This window comes from Pongo abelii, chromosome 13 (genome assembly GCF_028885655.2).
Source record: "Pongo abelii isolate AG06213 chromosome 13, NHGRI_mPonAbe1-v2.0_pri, whole genome shotgun sequence".
Lineage (NCBI taxonomy): Eukaryota > Metazoa > Chordata > Mammalia > Primates > Hominidae > Pongo > Pongo abelii.
In genome coordinates, this window is record NC_071998.2 from 38,132,246 (window position 1) to 38,155,908 (window position 23,663).

Here is a 23,663-nt window from a genome sequence, read left to right on the forward strand (position 1 = left end):
GGAATCAAAGGAGGAGGACAGACAGGGGGATGTGTACTCGAGAGATGCCGCAGGGGGGCCTGAGATTGACATAACTTTTTATTGCCCCTTGGGGAGCTTTCTAGTAAGCCTGATGGGCTCTGCAAGGCGGGGGCAGAAGCCCGAGCAGAATGGCACGTTTGTGTGGAAGGCGGAAGAAGTGAGGGCAGGGTGGGGAGCCATTTGGGTCCTTTGGAACCCATGGATGTCAATTAGGGAAGGGAGTGGCAGGGTGAGAGCAGGCAGGACTAATGAGACTTTGGGCACTTTCCTGCCCCCGTTTTTAGACAGATGGAAATTGAGGAGGTGTTCGAGCAAAAAATAAATAGCCTGAACAATGTAAAACTATTCACAGGAAATGAGGAGGAAGGAAGGTTAAAAGTATTGAACCCCTCTTATGCAGCAGAGTGCTGGCTGAACCATCAGTGCTAATCCATTACCATCCTTAATGTAACAGAGGAGACAAGCAAAGCTTAGACTGGTGAAATCCCCTTGTGTGTTGCAAGTGGGGGAAATGAGGGCTGTACCCCAAAGTCTGTCATACCCCAAAGCCTTCTATGATGTTACCTTGGAAGGGATGGGCAGGTGGAGTTGAATACCAGCTGGCAGGAATCCCTTCTTCTTTGCTTCCTTAAGCAACTGCTTTGCTACTCATCATTACAATGGTATCAGAGTCCAAAATGTGTATTCCAGGGGTTTCCCCTGCACAGCTTCCCTGCACACCATGGATGGTTCTGGATTCCTAAACATGAGATCATTCACATTCTCTTATTTAACGACAACCAACCGCAGGCTTCTTTACTTATTGTATCACTGAATTGGCCTAAAGCCCATTTAAAAAAAAATTGACATTGTATGTTTTTATCATGTAAAGCATTATGTTTTGAAGTATATATACATTGAGTAGTGGCTATATCGAACCAATCAACAAATATATTACCTCACATAGTTATCATTTCTGTGGTGAGAGCATATTTTCAAGAATACCATATATTGTCATTATCTGTAGTCACTTTGCTATGAAATAGATCTTAAAATTTATCCTTCCTAATTGAATTCATGTATCCCTTGACAAACACCTCCCCATCCCTCCCTCCCTTCAAAAACCTCAGCTTCTAATAACCACCTTTCTACTCTCTACTTCTATGAGATCAACTTTTTTAGATTTCACATGAGGGAGACCATGCAGTATTTATCTTTCTGGGTTTGGCTTATTTTACTTAACGTAATGTCCTCTACGTTCATCAAAGTTGTCACAAACAGCAGGATTTCATTCCTTTTTATGGTTAAATAGTATTTCATTGTGTATGTAGACCACATTTTCTTTATCCATTCATCTGTTGATTGACACTAACATTGATTTCATATGTTGGCTACTGTGAATAATGCTGCAGTAAACATGGGAATGTAGATATCTTTTCGACATAGTGATTGCATTTCCTTTGAATATATACATAGTAGTGGGATTGCTGGATCATATGGCAGTTCTATTTTTAATACTGGGGAAACTTCCCTACTGTTTTCCATAATAGCTGTACTAATTTACATTCCCACCAAGAGTGTACAAGGGTTCTCTTTTCTCCATGCTATCTTTGTCCTTTTGATAATAGTCATTGTAACTGGGATGAGATAATAGCTCATTGTGGTTTTGATTTGCATTTCTCTGATGATTAGTGATGTTTGAGCACTTTTTAATATACATGTTGGCCATATGTATGTCTTCTTTTGAGAAATTTGTATTCAGATATTTTGCATGTTTTTAAATTATTTTTTTCTATTATATAGTTGTTTGAATTCCTTATATATTTTGGACATCAACCCTTTGTCATATGGATAGTTTGCAAATATTTTCTCTCATTCTGTAAATTGTCTCCTCTGTCGATTGTTTGTTTGCTGTGCAGAAGCTTTTTAGGTTGACATAATCCCATTTGTCTATTTTTTGCTTTTGTTGCCTGTGCTTTTAAGGTCTTATCCAAAAAGTCGTTGCCCAGACCAATGTTATGGAGCTTTTCCCCTATGTTTTCTTCTAGTAGTTTCATAGTTTCAGGTCTTACATTCAAGTCTTTCATTCATTTTCAGTTTTTTTAAATATGTTAAGAATAAGATAAATCTAATTTCATTATTCTGCATGTGGACATCCAGTTTTACCAACTTCATTTATTAAAGAGGCTGTCCTGTCCCTATTGTGTATTCTTCAAGGCCTGTTTATTTTTAATGATGCCATTAACTGGGGCATGCAATGGAGTAATTCTGAGGCCATTTATTTCCTCTCTTAAAGAGAATCTGCAAATGGTCCTAGGGATTTTTTAAATGTGATAAAATAATAGCTAATTATAGCTCCAATTTATAGAGTGCTTACTATGTGCTAGGCACTGTGGGAAGCATTTTATGATCATTGTCTTATTTAATTGCAGACCGATGGCATGCAGACAAATCTGGCCTGTAGACTGGAACTGTGTTTTCAAAAGATAAATTTGAATGACTTTAAATGGGGCCTGTGCTATCCAGTTTTCTACAATCAGCACCATTCCCTATTTTTTTTTAACCACCTTAATTCATTTAATTATAATCAGGCCCCTGTAGACAGTTGCATTTTTAACCTCTATCTTAAAACAGCCTGATGGAATAGATCTTAAAGAATCCCCATCCTATTGCTGAGGCAAAGAAAAAATATGCAATTTGACCAATGCCACGTAGTTAGGAAGTAGCAGATTAGGATTTGAAACAAGTTCTTCTGACTAGAGAACAAGCTTTTAATCAATACGTAATATTCCTTACTATCATGGTGATGTTTCCACAGGATGGCATAGTGTCTTTTATTAGGGGCAAGAGAAGTTGTCCTGAATAATTCTTTAATAGCAGTGATGCATCTTCTACCTCTCTTCTCTCTCCCTACTCCTCTGTTCACTGAGCAGATGTCTATAAAAACTGTTGGCAAGCAGATGTTGTCACTCTCATCTCCACCTCTCTTATAGATGTCATTTCCACTTTTCCATACCAGCCAAAGATTATGATCTCACCTGGAATTCGAATTCCAGGTCACTTGGTCGTTCTAGGTCATTGGGAGATGCCTTGGAAGAGTTCTATAGCAGAACCTTTTTAAGAACTGGAATTAGTGGCATTCGTCTTCATAGCTCCTCTCCTAGCACAGAGATAGCTGGTACGTGGTAATTGATTAATAAGTGTGGGCAATCATCATTCTTATGGTCATAACTATTATTATTATTATTACTACCAGGGAGCAGGTAATAATGTTCACTCAAATACCTAAAACCACCACCTGAAGGGTGATATTTACCTTTTATTTTATATTTTTCCTGATTAATTTGTAGCTTAAATATTACTTCTAGGCTAGTCAATATTCTTGTTTTGTATACTGAATATAGAATATTAACTTCAACTTATTCATTTATTGATTTACCACTCATTTATTCAGTAAATACTTATTGGGTGACCAAGTGTTAGGAGCTGAGATACAGAGTGATTAGAATACTTGTCCCTAAGGTTAATACATTCTAGTGTAGTGTTTTCAAACAGCAGGACACAATTCATTAGTGAGACATAAAATTAGTTTAGTGAGTCATGACAAGCATTAAAGAAAATAGAATAGAATAGACTAGAAAATACCAAAGTGAACTTTGGTTAAGTATTATTCGTGAACATTTATTTCCATAATACCCATGGAAGTATTGTGAATATCCTGGGTTGCATTGTAAAATATATTTCTTACAATAGGCTGAGATCAAAAAGCTTTGAACACCACTGGCCTGGTGGTCTCGGGAAGAGGGTACAGAAGACAGATGCTTGAACAAGAAGATGACCAGATGGCTGAATTACAATGGTTTTCTTTGCCCCTCAGGTGTTTCTCAGTAAGTCAACAGATGTCTACAAACTGAAAAACAGTTGAAAATCCTAGTCCAAAATCTCTTTAGGCTCAGATGCTTCATGCTTTGGGACTAGTCCTCTTCTATGGCCTTAAGAGGCCATAAGAGGTGAGGTGGCCCCACCTCACCTCAACTTTGTAGTAACTAAAATCAGTGACCTGTGACCTGATCTTCTTTAAAGCTGGATACACACACACAAGTGAACACACACACACGTATTTTCATACTCTTTCTAAATTTGTAAACTTTAAGTCTTTCTTATCAGAGAATCTACTAATCCTAATCACATAACTAATCACATAATCTTATCACATTCCCAATGCCACAGATAGCTTAAATATTTACAGGGCTGAGTGCGAACCAATTAACGTAGAAAGGCTGTCAAGCTTGGCAGCCTTGTCAAAAATTCAGTAGTAACCTACTTGCTGAAGGCCAAAGCCAGGAAAGCCAATTCCTGTGCCAAATGTGGGTTCCAATAAAGTTCACATTTCTATTCCAATCCCACTGCCTATGTGTGTGTGTGTGTTTGTGGATGTGAGTTCATTGATTGTTTATTTTTCCTAAGCCCTTTGTGAGGTCTCTTGCAAATCACTTTCCAGGTCTGTGCTTGGAATTTTCTGCCGCACATTCCCAAGATTTTCAACCAAATCCAGACGGCACAGTTCCGTTTTGTTTAGATTTGTTTTCCTTTAAGTAGTCCTCCAACTAGGCTTTGAAGCAAGCACCCCAGGATGATAAATGAGAAAAACTCACACCTCTTTGAAGGACTGTGATTCCACTCTGTCTGCCTGGAGCCTAAGCAAAGCAGCTCTAAATTGATTTACAGAGACAACTGGGAAAATGGGAAAGCATTTCCGTGGAAATGCAGCTAATTAAAGGCTAGATTAACCAGCTCTATCTTCTTTTCACTCTTTCTTATGCCTGAGCACCATGTTCCTTTATAGCACAGAGGTTCCTCACTCTAGGATGTCCACAGGGCCTTAATTCTTTGGAAAACATATTCCTAAGTAGACTGGTGGACAATCCTTAAAACCATCAGTTTTGGAACCATTTGCCTTCTTCTAGTGGCGGGGCAGGAGGAGTGATTGTTTTCCTTTCCAGTTTGTTTTAGAGGAACAGCTGCTTCTCTGGGCATTTGGCTAACTCTTCTCTAATTCTGAACAAAATCACTAGGAGCCAAGAGCTGGGTAAATGAAAAAGTTGGTACCTTAAGGCTAAACAGATTTTGCCTTTTCTCCCACATATGAGTGCTCTTTCTAAGCAAGATCTGAGTAAAGGTACTTTGACATATCTTGGGATTGGTGGTTATAGGTGGGGGGCTTTCTGAATGCAAATCAAATGAACTAAATCCTTTGGCTTCCAGACTAAGTGAAATCTGAGGTCACCAATGAGTGACAGCTACAAAGATTGTGCACTTTCCAAAAGCAATAATTGCTACCCAGGTAATTATTAACAGTAACCAAGCCTGCTAATTCTCTCTCTTTTCTCTATTACCTCCTGCTCACTGCACTATGGAGTTCCCTTTGTGTTTCCATGGAAATACGGAGCAGTTTACAGGAAATATTCTTTAAAATCAAGCATGGGAAGCCCATCCTTTGTGTATTGATCTTATTAACTACATTCTGTTGTAACACTGTAACACCAGGTCAAATGAATAATTTCAAACCTTGGGACCATACGTTTTATTTCCATGTCCTCACTCACATCTATTATGAAAATATATATTGGATATGATTTCAGAGTCAGTCTATTGTGGCTTTTTATGACTGAGTGGACCAATTTTTCAGATTGCTCAGTGTCTAAATGGCAATAGATACACAGTGTCATTTTATTTTCTCTTATGTTAGTAACTGAAGCATTTATTCCCACTCAGATTTAATCCCTTTTCCATATTATGTCTGCTATTGGCTCCAGATCCCCACCTTCTTCATGGCCATACCTCTCTCTGCTCATCTTCTTTAGTTAAATACATTAATGTGGTGAACATGTGTAGAATAATGCCTCCCACATAGCAGATATTCCAATACATGCTTTTTTTTATCAGATCTGTCATGCGATATTTCTTATTAGCAAATAGATGGTTGTTCCAGGGAACATATGCCATTCAAGGCAGGATAATAGCAGAGGATTCAGTTTGTTTGTTTGACTGTTTTTCTTTTTAATAACAGTCAACCAACATTCTTTGCCCTCATGTTCTTTCACTAAGAACCCAGAATGGAATTGGTGAGAGAGAAGCAGCAGAGATCTTTTCTTTAGTCATATAACTTAGTCATCATGATTGCATTGTGGGTGAGACAGTAAGCACGTGGATGAGGGACAACACTGCATGGACTTCAGCAACAGGAATTGCAACAGGGTGGGGGTACAGTTACTGAGCACATGGCCTGTGACCCTCATTAACTTGGCTTAAATTCTGCCTCTACTACTTGCAGAATGTAAAAGCTTTGGCAAGTTGCCTAATTGTTCTGTGCCTTAGTCCTTTAATTTATCAACTTTGGTTAGTAATGTACTTACCCCCAGGGATTGTTATATGGTTTAAATAAATATCTATGCATTGGCTTAAAAACACCTATTATATGATAAGGATTGAATAAGTTTTTGGTATTTTCATCATTCAAAAATTACCTGTTTGTGGTATATGGTGGAAACAGATTTCGTGGGTGGTATAGAGAAGAAAATTTAAAAGATACAAGATGCATTTCATTTTAGAGAGAGAGGGAGAGAGAGGACATTTCAGAAAGACATAAGCAGTAGTTAGAGTGTTGGATGGTTTTGATAAGAAAAGACACCTTAAATGTAGTTAACATTGAAGAAGGAAAAATGTATCTGGTTTAGGCAGTAGACATAGAGTAAATTAAATCAGGATTTTAGGGGAGGCATTGGGAGAAACAGGTAAGGCAAGAGTGTAGACTGTTAACATTTGGGGATTCACTAGAATAAGGTGATTCTGGATCATGGTAGGAGTTTAATCAACTGAGGCAGAGTCAGCAGAAACTGAAGAGCTGGGCATGGGCTGTTCTGTCCAGCACCTGCAAGGTGTAGGAGGAGGTGATGACAGCTGCTTGGGGACCAGTGGCTTCCCCTGCTAATAATATACTGAAAATACTAGATGTAAAATAAGTAAATGATTATTAGGCGTAGCCCAACACATAGAGAGAAATCTGAGCTGAAGTTTGTGGGGGGAGTTGGAAAGCAGACAAAGGAAGACCGCACAAGGCAAATGGGCAGAATTGTCCATATAGGAGATTATACTGAACCTGTGTGCTTGAAAACTTCTTTGGTACTGCCATGATGATTCTGCTTGAACCTACGTTGCCTCATCTGTTTGACCTAATGGCCTTTTTCCCATGGAAAGTATTCCAGGGCAAGAAAATCCAGAACTCGTTCTCCCGGTGCTGTGGCTTTGGTGGATCTATTTGGATTATTTTTAATAATCCAATATTAATAGCAATTGGAATAGCTGCCTTAGATTATATACATGTATGTGTGATTATATACATGTATGTGTGTATATATAAATATATATATATAAATCTGTCCCACAATTCTTCATAAAAACCTTAATATATAAAGAAGGAAAAATTAGCACAACTCACTACTTTTAAGAACAAATGGATTGTACACATACTACGTACTAACATGCATGTATCCACACTCACCTTCCAGTTTTACCTTCCTTGCCTTTTGTAACTTTAAAAAATAAAAATTATTCTATTATTTGTACAAAAACAGTTACTTATCTTAATGTGAAGATGTTAATTTTTCATTTACTAATCTTGTATATTTGGATATGTGTGTACACATGTATAGTTTATATGAATATACATGTGCATTTATATATTATGTCTATGTATACAGTATGTGATCTCAAAAGCATGTGAGTGTATATGATGGGGAAACTTCTGATTGTAATTCTCCAATTGGACAAATGAAACATAAAGACCAGTAGAAAAGAGCCACATGGGAACTCTTTCATATATCCTTATTTAAATGATGTTGAATATAATGAAACCTTTGATTTCCAAGTTTTCATTTGACTTTCCTAAATTTCAAGGAGTAAACGTAAAAGTGTTTGTGGATCTACTTAGTGATGTAGAGGAAAGAGCCTGAGCTTTGAAAGCCAATAGATTTAAATTTATCTTTCTTTTTTATGTGTATTTATTTATTATACTTTACGTTCTGGGATACATGTGCAGAACACGCAGGTTTGTTACAAAGGTGTACACGTGCCATGGTGGTTTGCTACACCCATCAACCCATCATCTACAATAGGTATTTCTCCAAATGCTATCCCTCCCCTAGCCCCCCACCCGCTGACAGGCCCCAGTGTGTGATGTTCCCCTCCCTGTGTCCATGTGTTCTCATTGTTCCACTCCCACTTATGAGTAAGAACATGCAGTGTTTGGTTTTCTGTTCTTGCGTTAGTTTGCTGAGAATGATAGTTTCCAGCTTCATCCATGTCCTTGCAAAGGACGTGAACTCATCCTTTTTTAGGGCTGCATAATATTCCATGGTGTATATGTGCCACATTTTCTTTATCCAGTCTATCATTGATGGACATTTGGGTTGGTTCCAAGTCTTTGCTATTGTGAACAATGCTGCAATAAACATATTTGTGCATGTGTCTTTATAGTAGAATGATTTATAATCCTTTGGGTATATACCCAGTAATGGGATTGCTGGGTCAAATGGTATTTCTGGTTCTAGATCCTTGAGGAATTGCCACACTGTCTTCCACAATGGTTGAACTAATTTACACTCCTACCAACAGTGTAAGAGCATTCCTATTTCTCCACATCCTCTCCAGCATCTGTTGTTTCCTGACTTTTTGATGATCACCATTCTAACTGGTGTGAGATGGTATCTCATTGTGGTTTTGATTTGCGTTTCTCTAATGACCAGTGATGATGAGCCTTTTTTCATATGTTTGTTGGCCACATAAATGTCTTCTCTTGAGAAGTGTCTGTTCTTATCCCTCACCCACTTTGTGATGGTTTTTTTTTTTTTTTTTTTCTGGTAAATTTGTTTGAGTTCATTGTAGATTCTGGATATTAGTCCTTTGTCAGATGGATAGATTGCAACAATTTTCTCCCATTCTGTAGGTTGCCTGTTCACTCTGATGATAGTTTCTTTTGTGGTGCAGAAGCTCTTTAGTTTAATTAGATCCCATTTGTCAGTTTTGGCTTTTGTTGCCATTGCTTTTGGTGTTTTAGTCATGAAGTCTTTGCCCATGCCTATGTCCTGAATAGTATTGCCTAGGTTTTCTTCTAGAGTTTTTATGGTTTTAGGCCTTACATTTAAATCTTTTATCCACCTTGAGTTAGTTTTTGTATGGTACCAAAACAGATATATAGTCCAATGGGACAGAACAGAGGCCTCGGAAATAACGCCACACATCTACAACCGTCTAATCTTTGACAAACCTGACAAAAACAAGCAATGGAGAAAGGATTCCCTATTTAATAAATGGGGCTGGGAAAACTGGCAAACCATATGCAGAAAACTGAAACTGGACCCCTTCCTTACACCTAAATTTATCTTTCTAGCTGTATGAACTTGAACAAGTCACTCACTTTTTTTCTTTCTTTCTTCCTTCCTTCCTTTCTTTCTTTCTTTCTTTTTCTTTCTGTCTCTGTCTCTCTCTCTCTCTTTCTTTCTCTCTTTCTCTGTTTCTTTCTTTGACAGAGTCTCCCTCTGTGTTCCAGGCTGGGAGTGTTGTGGCATAATCTCAGCTCACTCAATCTCTGTCTCTGGGGCTCAAATGATCCTCCTACCTCAGCCTCCTGAGGAGCTGAGATGACAGGTGCACACCACCATGCCTGGCTAATTTTTGCATGTTTTGTAGACACAGGGTTTCGCCATGTTGCCCAGGCTTGTCTTTAACTCCTCACCTCAAGCAATCCTCCAGTCTTGGCCTCCCAAAGTGTTGGGATTATAGGTATGCCAGGCCTAGTTTTTAAGACATGGTTTTTTTTTTCAAGTATAAAATGGTAATAATAATAATACCTACCTCAATCAGCGGATGGTAAGAGCTGACTGAATTTACATAGTGCCTGGTGTGTAGTGGGTTCTCAAAATGTATTATGATTATGGTTACTGTTATCTGAAATCTACTTTTTATGTTTTTAATTTTTAAGCTATAAAAGTAACACATATTTAAGGTAGGAAAATATAGACAAGTGAGCATGAAGAAGAAGGAGAAAATGGAGGAAAAGGAAAATGAAGAGGTGGAGGAGGAGAAGGAGAAGAAGCAACAGCATGGGAGGTGGAGAAAGATCACCTGTAATCTCCACCTAGAGATGATCACACTAATGTTTTAGTGTATAGATTATCCTCGTGGCAATTCCTCTACACACATGCAAAAACAGACACATATACTCTTGATAGACAGATAGAGGAAGAAAGATTGAGATAGATAACATTTTTATAAAATTGCAATCACTCTGTGATGGTTAATATTGAGTGTCAACTTGATTGAATTTAAGGATGCAAAGTAGGCCGGGCGCGGTGGCTCATGCCTGTAATTCCAGCACTTTAAGGGGCCAAGGCCCGCAGATCACAAGGTCAGGAGATCAAGATCATCCTGGCTAACATGGTGAAACCCCATCTCTACTAAAAATACAAAAAAGTTAGCCAGGCCTGGGGGCGAGTGCCTGTAGTCCCAGCTACTTGGGAGACTGAGGCAGGAGAATGGCATGAACCCGGGAGGTGGAGTTTGCAGTGAGCCGAGATCGTGCCACTGCACTCCAGCCTGGGTGACACAGCAAGACTCCGTGTCAAAAAAAAAAAAAAAAAAAAGGATGCAAAGTATTGTTCCTGGATATGTCTGTGAGGGTGTTGCCAAAGGAGATTAACATTTGAGTCAGCGGATTGGAAGAGGCAGACCCACCCTCAACCTGGAAATCTCGGTGGGCACCATCTAATCAGCTGCCAACATGAAATCAGTCACATAAAGAGCAGAGTTGCTGAGTCTTCTGGCCTCCATCTTTCTCCCAAGCTGGATGCTTCCTGCCCTCAAACATCAGACTCCAAGTTCTTCAGCTTTTGGACTCTTGGAGATACACCAGTGATTTGCCAGGGGCTCTTGGGCCTTTGGCCACAGACTGAAAGCTACACTGTTGGTTTTCCTACTTTTGAGGTTTTTGGACTCGCACTGGCTTCCTTGCTCCTCGGCTTGCAGATTACCTATTGCAGGATTTCATCTTGTGATCGTATGAGTCAATTCTCCTAATAAACACCCTTTCATATATACATCTATCCTATTAGTTCTGTCCCTTTAGAGAACCCTGACTAATACAGACTCTAAACATGCTTTCTAATGTCCTTGTTTTGTTAAACTTAATCATATGTGATAAAGTTATTTTTGTGCCAAAAAATAGAAAAATTTAGAATCATTATTAACATGCATACAGTGTTATGTTCAGAATAATTTATTTTGGGGCCAGGCGTGGTGGCTCACACCTGCAATCCCAGCACTTTGGGAGGCTGAGGCAGGCGGATCACTTGAGGCCAGGAGTTCAAGACCAGCCTGGCCAATGTGGTGAAACCCTGTCTCTACTAAAAATAAAAAAATTAGCCAGGAGTGGTGGTGCATACCTGTAATCCCAGCTACTCAGGAGGCTGAGGCGCACACAAATTGCTTGAAGTCAAGAGGCAGAGGTTGCAGTGAGCCAAGATCATGCCACTGCACTCCAGGCTGGGCCACAGAGTGAGACTCTGTCTCAAAAGAATTGAAATAAATTAAAATAAAAAAATAGGATTAATTTATTTTTATTTAGCAACTATGCCCTTTTAAATTAAAACTTATGTTATCTTTTAATTAAAATAGTGTCTGTTTCCTTAAATGCACATTCATACAGTTTATATTCATTGTAAAAATTGCAAGTGGAAGCCCTCTTTTATCTCTCCTGATACCCAAGTATGCCCCTCCTTCCTGCCTTCTGTGGTTCCATTCTCCTCTTCAGAGAACTGCTTTTCACAGCTGGGAGCGTATCCTCCCCTATCTTTTTCTCCATTTGTGTGTATGTGTTTGTGTGTGTGTATAGTTGTAGGTTTTTATTATACTTGCTATCAACAAATCAGTCGCTGAGTTTAAATATATTCTCCATGATTTAGAAACATTTAGTGCTCAGAGAAAATATTTACACAGCTTTAGTTGAAGAGTAAAATAAACCATACATAGTTCAGAGTTTATTTATCTTGAATTATGCATAGAATTAGGTTAAATCTATAAAATCAGTCACCTCAAATCCTTTTTGGTAGTGAATGGATATGGGTGAATGGAACATAAATCATAAGCAAAACATACTCAGGAAATCACTTAGGAGTCAATATAGAACACTTTACCAATGCAGTTAATTTGACCTCACAAACTTTTAAATAAGTTTATTATACATCCACATTTATATCCTGAGTAGATGTCTTCCTAATCTAAGCCTTAGAATTGGTATTGTATGTATAAATCAATAAAGTATCTATTACATTTTCATGTTTTTCCTAGTAATAATATCTCATGAAAGGACTCTGAGTTCTGTAATAATACAGTACAATCAAGCTAAAAAATAATATTTTGGTCCCATAGAAATATGTTTCTTTGAAAGGGGAAGTATTATATAGCTAAAATAACAATGATCTACTTGATATCAATTTATACATTCCTCTTATAGTTCAAAAAGCACTGGCATGTATTTTCCAATCTATGGTATAGATCTGAATTAGTAAAATTGTGATGTACACTTTAAAATTTGTTATTACACTTGTGAACATGTTCATGCAGTAATAGAAAGAAATGCTTAAATAACTAAAGCTGTACGTGGATAATCTTGTAGTGATCCCTTCTCTTTCAGAAGATTCATTTACATGCAGTCTTATGTAATGGGATGTTAAGTGGGACATTTCCTATTGCCTTGGAATTGGTGACTTGGGTCCAAAGCTGAGAACAGGAAGAATCAAGAAGCCCACATTTAAAAAAGATCCTTAATAACTGGGCTAGATGCCATCCAGAACTATTGAGAGGTTAGCTCTGCTATCATTATCCACCACCCAGTTCCTGTCTCCTTTGAATCTGTATGAGAAGACAGAAAGTGGGTGGGGAATGAGGGAATCACTGGAGTTAGAAGTCAGGCCCTGCAGTATTTTTGTACTAAGTCAACCTAGCTAAGTTAGAACTGTGTTTTCCAGAATTTTCTTCTCTGTATGGTCAGGGATGGGGTTGGCCACAGTGACATTTGCATGAGAATTGGAAGGCGGAAGTGAAGCAGCAGACATATTTACTCTCAGAAGGTCAGAGGCTGTAGCACCTCAAGCATGGTGAGTTGATTTTACATAACTCAACAATCCAGCTCACAGCTCTTGTAACTCTCATCATATTTCCTCCTTCAATTAACTCCTGGGTCAGATGTATGTTTAGCATCTTGACACAGTTCACCTGCATCTACAAGGCTACCCATCTTTGAAGTTGGAGATTCAGAAGTGTGAGGCTTTTGCAGGTTCCAGCTCAACCTTGCTCTCTTCCACTTTATGCACATCTTTCCTTTCTGATGCTCTGACCTGCTGAGGTTAGGCCCAGCACCAGATATGTAGAAGCAACAGCTATATTATATACATAAAGATGGGACACAAAAGAATCATTTAGAGATTGAGGGTTCTCCAGTGAAGGGGGGAGACAAGAATCTCCCTACCCCAACTACATGTTCTTTTTATTCCTTTTTTAATTTCTTTTAAAAACATATTATTAATATTTTGATTGACAAACTATAATTCTATACATTTATAGGACACAGTGTGATGTTTTTGGTAATGTATACAATGTAGCATGATTAAATCAAACTAATGAACATTTCTATCTCCATGCTTACATATCATTTCTTATGGTGAGACATTTGAAATAGTCTCTGTTATTTTGGAATACATAATACGTAGCTATTGACTATAATCACTCTACTGCGCAATAGATCTCAAGAGCTATTCCTTCTATCTGAAACTTTGTACCCTTTGGACAACAACTTTTCCTCCCTCTCTACAGCCTCTCTCCCCAGCCTCTGGTAACCATTATTCTCCTCTCTACTTCTATGAATTCAACTTTATCAGATTCCACATACAAGTGAGATCATGCAGTACTTGTCCTTTTGTGCCTTGCTTATTTCACTTACCATAATATTTGCCAAATTAATCCATGATGTTGCAAGTGACAGAGTGTTTCCTCTTTTTAAGGCTAAATAGTATTTCATTGTGTGTGTATATGTATATATCACATTTTTCTTTATCCATTCATCTGTTCCATACCTTGACTGTCGTGAATAATGCTGTAGTAATCGTAGGAGTGCAGACATCCCTTCAACATACTGATCTCATTTCCTCTGGGCATATACCCAGAAGTGGGGTTACTGGGTCATACGGTAGTTCTATTTTTAGTTTTTGAGGACTATCCATGCTGCTTTTCACAATGGCTGTACTTAAATTCCCACCAACAGCACATAAGAATTCCCTTTTCTCTGCATCTACTCCAACACTTGTTATCTTTCTTTTTTTCCCCCCCGAGACAGGGTCTTGCTCTGTTACCCAGGCTGGCGTGCAGTGGCATGATCATAGCTCACTGCAGCCTTGACCTCCCAGAATCTAGAGATCTTCTGGCCTCAGCCTTCTGAGTAGCTGAGACTATAGACGTGTACCCCCATACCCTTCTAATTTTTAAATTTTTTATAGAGACAGAGTCTCACTTTGTTACTGAGGCTGGTCTCAACTCCTGAGCTCAAGTGATTCTCCCACCTCTGCCTCCCAAAGTGCCAGGATAACAGGCATGAACCACTGTGCCCAGCCATCTTTTATCTTTTTGATAAACACCATTTGAACAGATGTGAGGTGATATTTCCTTGTGGTTTTAATTTGCAATTCCCTTATGATTAGTGATGCTGAGAATTTTTTCTTTTTTTTTTCTTGATTTACATTTAAACATTTATTGAAACATCAAATAGGTGGATTTTTTTAAGTTTTTTTAATTATTATTATTATACTTTAAGTTTTAGGGTACATGTGCACAATGTGCAGGTTAGTTACATATGTATACATGTGCCATGCTGGTTTTTTCATCTACCTATTGGCCATTTGAATGTTTTCTTTTGAAAATTTTCTATTCCGCTCCTTTGCCCATTTTTCAATCAGATTATTTTCTTACTACACAGTTGTTTGATTTCCTTATATATTTTGGATATTAACCTTTTGTCAGACACATGGTATTCAACTGTTTTCTTATGGTATTCAACTATTTTCTTCCGTTCTGTGAGTTGTTTGTTCATCTTGTTAATTGTTTCCTTTACTGTGCAAAAGCTTTTTAGTTTGATGCCATCTCATTTGTCAATTTCTGCTTTGTTGCCTGTGCTTTTGAAGTCTTATCAAAATATCACTGCCCAGACCAATGACATGAAGCATTTCCCTTATGTTTTCTTCTAGTAGTTTCGTAGCTTCAGGTCTTATATTTAAGTTTTTAATCTATCTTAAGTTGATTTTTGTGTATAGTGTAGGCTATAAGGCTCTAATTTTACTCTGATGAATGTATGTATTTGGTTTTTCCAACACTATTTATTGAAGAGACCATCATTTCTCCATTGTGTGTCCTTGGAAACTTTTTGTCAAAAAGTAGTTGACTATAATTGCCTGGGTTTTTATCTGATTTTTTTTCTTAAGTCCTGTTTCATTGGCAGATGTGCCTACTTTTATGCCACTACCATGCAGGCTTCATTACAATCACATTATAATATGTTTTGAAATCTGAAAGTGTAATGCCTCCAGCTTTGTTTTTTTGCTTAAGACTGTTTTGGCTATTCAGAGTCTTTTGTGGTTTCAAATGGATTTAGAATTGTTTTTTCCATTTCTGTGAAAAATGGCATTGGAATTTTAATGGAGATTATATTAACCTTATAGACCACTTTGGATAGTATGAACATATTCACAATAATAATTTTTCTAATCCATGAGTATGGGGTATCTATCCATTTATTTGTGGTTTTTTTTTCAAGTTCTGTCATCAGTGATTATAGTTTTCAATATACAAGTCTTTTACCACTTTAGTTAAATTTACACCTAAGTAATTTTTTGTTGCTATTGTAAATGGAAATAAAGTATAAAGAATAAATGTATTATTTATTGTTTCTTTCCTTTTTGGGTAGTTCATTATTAGTATGTAGAAATGCTATTGATTTTGTATCCTACAACTTTACTGAATTTGTTTACCAGTTCCAATAGTTTTATGGGGAGATCTTTGGGTCTTTTATATATAAGATCATGTCATCATCCAATAGAGACAATTTCACTTCTTTCTTTTCTATGATGATGCCTTTTATTGTTTCTATTGTTTAATTCCTCTGGCTAGGACTTTCTGTACTATGTTGAAAAGAAGTGGTGAGAGTGGGAGATATGGTTTGACTGTGTCCCCACCCACATTTCATTTTGAATTCCCACATGTTGCTGGAGGGACCCAGTGGGAGGTAATTGAATCCTAGGGGCAGGTCTTTCCTGTGCTGTTCTTATGATAGTGAATAAGACTCACGAGATCTGATGGTTTAAAAAGGGGAGTTTCCCTGCACAAGCTCTTGTCTCTTGTCTGCTGCCATGTGAGATATGTCTTTCACCTTCTGCCATGATTGTGAGGCCTCCCCAGCCACTTGGAACTGTAAGTTCAATAAACCTCTTTCTTTTGTAAATTGCCCAGTCTTGGGTATGTCTTTATCAGCAGCATGAAAATGGACTAACACAGTGGCTATCTCTGCCTTGTCCCTAATCTTAGAGGAAAACCTTTCAACTTTTCACCACTGAGAATGATGTTAGCCATGGGTTTGTCACATATGGCTTTTATTGTTTATGTTGAGTAAATTCCCTCTATAAGTAATCGTTAAAAGTTTTTATCATGAGAAAGTGTTGAATTTTGTCAGTTTTTATGCATCTTTTGAGATGATCATATGATTTTTATCCTTCATTTTGTTAATATGGTATATCACATTTGCTGGTTTGCATATGTTGAGCCATCTTTGAATTCCAGGGATAAATCCCTCTTGATCATAGTAAATAATTCTTTTGATGTGTTCTTAAATTCTCTTGCTGTTTTTGATATTCCTTTTCCTTGATTTTTCAATAATTTGTTTATGATGTGTCTTGGTAAACTTCTTTTTAGGTTAAATTTGATTGGTGACCTCTGAGCTTCCTGTACCTAAATGTTATTATCTTTCCCCAAATTGGGAAATTTTCAGCCATTATTTCCTTAAATATGCTTTCTAGGCTCTTTTCTCTCCCCTTCAGGAATTCCTATTACACAAATGTTAGTTTGCTTGATGGTGTCCCATAATTCCTGTAGGCCTTACTTGTTCTGTTTTATTCTTCTTTATCTTTCTCTTTCTAAGGGATAATTTCAAGTGTCCTGTCTTCAAATACCCTCATCTTTTCTTCTCCTAGATAAAGTCTGCTGTTGAAAATGTCTGTTGAGACACTTCTCAAAAGAAGACATTTATGCAGCCAACAGACACATGAAAAAATGCTCATCATCACTGGCCATCAGAGAAATGCAAATCAAAACCACAGTGAGATACCATCTCACACCAGTTAGAATGGCGATCATTAAAAAATCAGGAAACAGCAGGTGCTAGAGAGGATGTGGAGAAATAGGAACACTTTTACACTGTTGGTGAGACTGTAAACTAGTCCAACCATTGTGGAAGACAGTGTGGTGATTCCTCAAGGATCTAGAACTAGAAATACCATATGACCCAGCCATCCCATTACTGGGTATATACCCAAAGGATTATAAATCATGCTGCTATAAAGACACATGCACACGTATGTTTATTGAGGCACTATTCACAATAGCAAAGACCTGGAACCAACCCAAATGTCCATCAATGATAGACTGGATTAAGAAAATGTGGCACATATACACCATGGAATACTATGCAGCCATAAAAAAATGATGAGTTCATGTCTTTATAGGGACATGGATGAAGCTGGAAACCATCATTCTCAGCAAACTATTGCAAGGACAAAAAACCAAACACCACATGTTCTCATTCATAGGTGGGAATTGAACAATGAGAACACTTAGGCACAGGAAGGGGAACATCACACACCGGGGCCTGTTGTGGGGTGGGGGGAGAGGGGAGGGATAGCATTAGGAGATATACCTAATGTAAATGACAAGTTAATGGGTGCAGCACACCAACATGGCACATGTATGCATATGTAACAAACCTGCACGTTGTGCACATGTACCCTAGAACTTAAAGTATAATAAAGAAAATGTCTGTTGAATTTTTCAGTTCAGTTATTGTATTTATCTCTATAATTTCTTTTTTTATTGATGTATTACCTAACTTCTCATTTTGTTCATGAATTGTTTTCCAAATTTTACTTAACTTTGTATCCACATTTTTTTATGGTTCCCTGAACTTCTTCAAGAGTATTATTCTGAATTATATGTCAGCCATTTTATAGATCTTCATTTCTTCTGGGTCCATTAGCAGAGCTTTATTAGTTTCTTTTGGTGGTGTAATAATTCCCTAATTTTTCGTATTATTTGTGTTCTTACACTGATGCTTGCTTATTTGAGGAGAAGGCCACCTCTTCTGGCTTTTGCAGGTGTTCTTTGGTGGTGATACACCTTTATTATTTAGTCTAGCCTGGGATTGTGGATGAGTTGGCTGGTGGCAACGCTGAGCATGCAGACTTTGCCGTCAGTTTCTCAAGTTGGGCTGGGTTGCTTCTTGTGTTCTGAGGGAGAATGGTATTGCTGATTGTGCTCTGTGATTCAGCGAGACCACTGGCTGGACTCTGAAATCAGGTGGAGCGCTGCTGGCTGGGCACTGAAATTATATCTGATTAGGCAGGGTTGCAGGTTGTCTTCCCTGGCTAGACAGTACTATTGTTTGGAATTTGTGGTTCAGCATGGCCATGCAATGGACTCCAGGGCTGAGTGAGGTCTCTGGGCTTATTGTTTGGCCACACAAGATGGGCAGGGCCACAAGCTCTGCTCCACAGATATGTGTGGATATGCGCTTGCCTGCTGGCCTAGAGGAAGCTTAACCAGAACACAGAGGTTTGGTTGAGTAACCATGCTGCAGCTGGAGTTGGGCAGGGCCAGATGCTCCCTCCCCAGGTAATTGCTGACCTGCGGTTGCCTCCTGACTTGGGAAAGGCTTAATGTGAGAACCAGGGCTTAGTTGGGTTACCTCTCCACTACTAGCATTGGACAGGGACAGATGTTCCTTCCTCAGGTAATTACTGACCTTCAGTTGCCTCTCGACCTAGGGAAGACTTAGGGAGAACACTTGGGCTATATGGAGAAGCTGGCTAGGGATTCAATGCTAAAGGACCTGTGGACCATGTTTTCTGTAGTGTGATGCTATTGGGTAGTTTCTCTGATGTGGCACCTCCATTGCTCCATTGGGCAAAGTTCAGAGCAACTACCAAGATTTGTGTGATGGTTGCTGTGAACTCTAACCCCCACCCGCTTTTTTTTTTTTTTTTTGAGACAGAGTTCACTCTGTCACCCAGGCTGGAATGCAGCAGCACAATCTCAGCTCACTAAAACCTCTGCCTTCTGGATTCAAGTGATTCTCATGCCTCAGCCTCCAGAGTAGCTAAACACCACCATTCTTTATTTCTAACTGACCCCAGGTGGTATAGCCCTGCTGTTACTTTCAGTGTTTCCCATAGGATGAGACTGGAGTGAGCCTCTTTCACAGGGTCCCAGAATGGTGGGGAGGCTGAATGTCCACCTCCAACTCACTTTTCCCACTATGGAAACCATGAGTCCGGAATTCTTTGTGCATGACACTATGCTAGCTTGAGGAAGGAGGAGTATGCTCAATGAGAACCATTTCTCTTACCATTCAATCATAGCTTTTTTTCAGTTCTGCAGTCTAAGGGGGTGTCTCAGCCTCACTCCTGAGTTCTTGGATATTCAGGATGGTATTCTTGCCTGTGGACAGTTGCCAGTTGGATTTCTGTGGGGGAGAGTGAAGCCAGAGAACTCCTATTCTTCCCATCTTGCCAACATCACTCTCTGCATGTTCTTCTGAACTGGGAAACTGAAGGCCCTGAGTGCTGCCAGTGGGGTAGAGCAGAGGATGGAAGTGAAGTAAGTGGGAGAACTCAATGCAACCTCTGGAATTTGGGGCATGAGTGAACATAGAGTATAGAGCCTGCCTCTTTCCTAGAGTCTCTGAAGATAGCAGGCTGGACTACAATGATGTTGTATTCCTGGGAAGAAGATGGGAGCACACTCTACCTTTTAGGGGATATAAGAGGATTTCTCCAGGGCACCAGTACAGGAAGCAGAAGTCATGGAGCTGCCAAGGTGGCTATCTAGTGAGAGTTGCCTCATCTGGAAAGGGGGTTGGAAGTGGGGAACTGTGGTAGGAGACAAATGTAGATACAATTATCCTTCAGCAATGAAGAAGTAGAGTGAAGTTCACCACCATCCTCTAAAACCAAGAGAGAATACCCATGTACAGAAGTTATCAGTGGCAGACAGAGCCAGGCTAAGACAGAATGAGTCCAAAGACACCTCTGGAGTCAGCCAGCGAGACACCTCATCCTCTCCCTTGTTCCCCTTCCCAGCTCCTCTTCCCAAAGGATACAGAGACTCACAAGTGGATAGGGGTGGGGAGAGGACATAGCCCAGAGTCAGACTTAAGAGAGGGAAGAGGGGCCAGGCACAGTGGCTCAAGCCTGTAATCTCAGCAGTTTGGGAGGCTGAGGTGGGTGGATCACTTGAGGTCAGGAGTTCAAGACCAGCCTGGCCAATGTGGCGAAACCCCGTCTCTATTAAAAATAGAAAAATTACCTGGGCATGGTGGTGCGCACCTGTAGTCCCAGCTACTTGGGGGACTGAGGCAGGAGAATCGCTTGAACCCAGGAGGTAGGTATTGCAGTGAACCGAGATCATGCCACTTCACTCCAGCCTGGGCAACAGAGTGAGGCTCTGTCAAAAAAAAAAAAAAAAAAAAAAGAGAGAAGAGGAAGAAGAATTAAAAGAGAAGCCCACTTGTCTTCACCTGTGCAAGTCTCTTAAAATACACATCAAGCTTGTGCTGCAGAAGAGGACAGGAGATTTATAATAGTTTTGGGATTAGACTTTAAAACTGTGCTGAACTAATTCTATTTTAAATAACTAAATTTAACAGAAACTAAAGGAATATGCCCGAAGGGACTTCTGATGTAACTGTTGAGAAGAGTGATTAGTGAAACATAAAATAGTTTCATGTTGAAATCCCCATTGCATTCAGATTTTTCGATAAAGTAGTTACTTTATATACTCATAAATGGATTTATAAACACATATATGGATTTATGTATATGAATTTATATACATATATATTCACACGTGTATATACCATTTATATAAAGGTAGCTGATTTGGAGAGCCTGAGAACCTAGATTAGACTTAGAAAATATGGGGCACATATGTCACACAAACTACCCCACCCCCTTCCCTTGCCAAGGCAGACATTACCAGTTAATCAATGCACCTTTTCACACTAAAGTAGAACTCAGGCACAGAATCCTTTTCAACCCAGCATTACTGGCAGCCACTTCCAAGAGATCACTGTTGGCACACAAGATGAAACCTATTACTTCTCTTTTCAAGATTCTAGAACAGAGCACTGCAGCAGGGAGTCTAATTTTCAACAGTCAAAATTGATCTTGTGAAAACTGTTTTTTATTTGCTCAGAGCCCATTTATTCTTACTGTGGGCATAATTCTAGTAAACTTTATCAGCTGTCATCTGATTTACCAGTCCTTAGCATGATACAGTCAGCTAATTAAGTGTTGGGATTTTACTACAGAAAAGAACACCAACAGTAGAAAGCAAGGATGTTGACACAAACAGTGATGTAGTAAAAATAATTTCTACTTACTGAGCACTCACTTTTGTTATAGGTCCTTGATATGTATTTTCTTTTATCCTCACAGTAATGCTTTTAGGAAGGCAAGCACTGTATACCCATTTTATAAACAAAAAAAGTTAGGCTTGCAAAACTTAAGCAACTTTACACAGGAACACACAGTTGGGAGTCAATTCCAGATCTTTGTAGTACCAAGGCATACACGATTTTTCTTGATACTATATAGACTGCCCCTAAAATTTCAGACTTTAGATTTCAAAGAGCATGCTAGTCTGGTGTCATGTAATAGAGAGACAGAGAATTCCCTAGGCCTTGATGAGGTCTAAAGGCATGAATTTTGAACAGAATATTTTTATTTTTATTTTTTATTTTTGTGGGTACATAGTAGTTATATATATTGATGGGGTATATGAGATATTTTGATACAGGCATGCAATGCTTAATAATCACAGCCAGGTAAATGGCTATTCATCCCCTCAAGCATTTATCCTTTTTTGTGTTACAAAAATCCAATTATATTCTTAGTTATTTAAAAATGTACAATAAATTATTGTCGACTGTAGTCATCTTGTTGTGCTATCAAATACTAGATCTTATTCATTCTATCTAGTTATATTTTGTACCCATTAACCATCCCCCCTCCCCTCACCCACTACCCTTCATGTTTCTGATGAATACTCTGAGCAATTAATATACATTTAATTGCATGTTAAATTAATAACATGAATATGGAAATATGGAAAGTAGATAAATTTAGAATATATTTTTATTTGCTTAATTTTTAAATTTAGTTACATATTAATATGTAAATATGAAAAGTAGGTATATATAAAATATATTCTTGATTAATTAACATACTATGTGTATATATTGTATTCTACTATGTATATCATGTAGTTTCTTATTAAGCCAGATAAATTGGGTATTTTAATATGTGACTATGTTTGTGTATACATAAGCACATGTATGTGGTATGACAGAATATATATACAAATTTCCTAAAAGGAGGTATTGAAATGCTGGCTATCAGCTGACCCTATGCCCTACCCTCACTTTGGGTTATTTTCAAATGACAAATAAACTTGTTTCTTTTCTGTCTTTTTTTTTTTTAATGGAGTAGGGAGTGGGATCTTGGAGTTCTTGATTATTTTTGACTATTCATGATTTTCCCATTTCCACGCTCTCTTTAGCACCTGGTTAAATCACTGGCCTTTGGTTTCAGCATAATTTCACATTCTGCAAACAATGTAAAATTATTTTTCTCCATTTACATCTAATAGAACTTCCTGGGAGAATCCTCCCTTGATACACTTAAGAAATACCCTCTCCCGCCCCACCCCACCTCATCCTTTAGAACCTTCCCTTTGGTTTGGCAGTATAATGAACTAGGTAAAAAATGAAATTTTAGAGTCTTAGAAACTTGAGTTGAAGTCTTTGCTCAGCAATATAGTAACTTTGTGATCTTAAGCAAGATACTTAATCTTATTGTGTAGTTCCTCATCTGTAAAATGGGTACAATATCAGTGTCTCTTCCTTAGGCCACCGTGAAGATTAAACAAGCTAACATATGTAAAGTCCTCAGCACAATATTAGACACAGAGTAAGCCCTCAAAATTTGTTTTTTTAATTATTTTGATTCCTTAAACACTTTTAGGATTGCCAGGAAGTTAATCATCTTTGCCCCAGTTCTTGCTATGGGATAATTTCCCAAGTCCAACAATTTGTTTAAATGAAAGAGGGCTTTCCAATTTGCTTGACTTTGTGATTAATTATGGATAAAGTGAACGGTAATTATTAATTAATTTTTGAGGTGATTATCAGGTGCATGTAGATTACAATTAAAGACACTTTTCTCTAGACACCCTCCTTT

General features: G+C 38.3%; 1 protein-coding gene across 1 annotated transcript in view; it reads left to right on the forward strand.

Annotated features, from left to right (window-relative positions):
- The first annotated feature begins 3,093 nt into the window (after window positions 1–3,093).
- The window catches only part of SLC24A2 (solute carrier family 24 member 2), a 533,689-nt gene continuing 513,119 nt past the window's right edge, over window positions 3,094–23,663 (forward strand). Inside the window, exon 1 of the mRNA XM_054521034.2 lies at window positions 3,094–3,178. The gene's annotated coding sequence lies outside the window, so the exon portion shown is untranslated. The remainder of the gene's footprint in view (window positions 3,179–23,663) is intronic.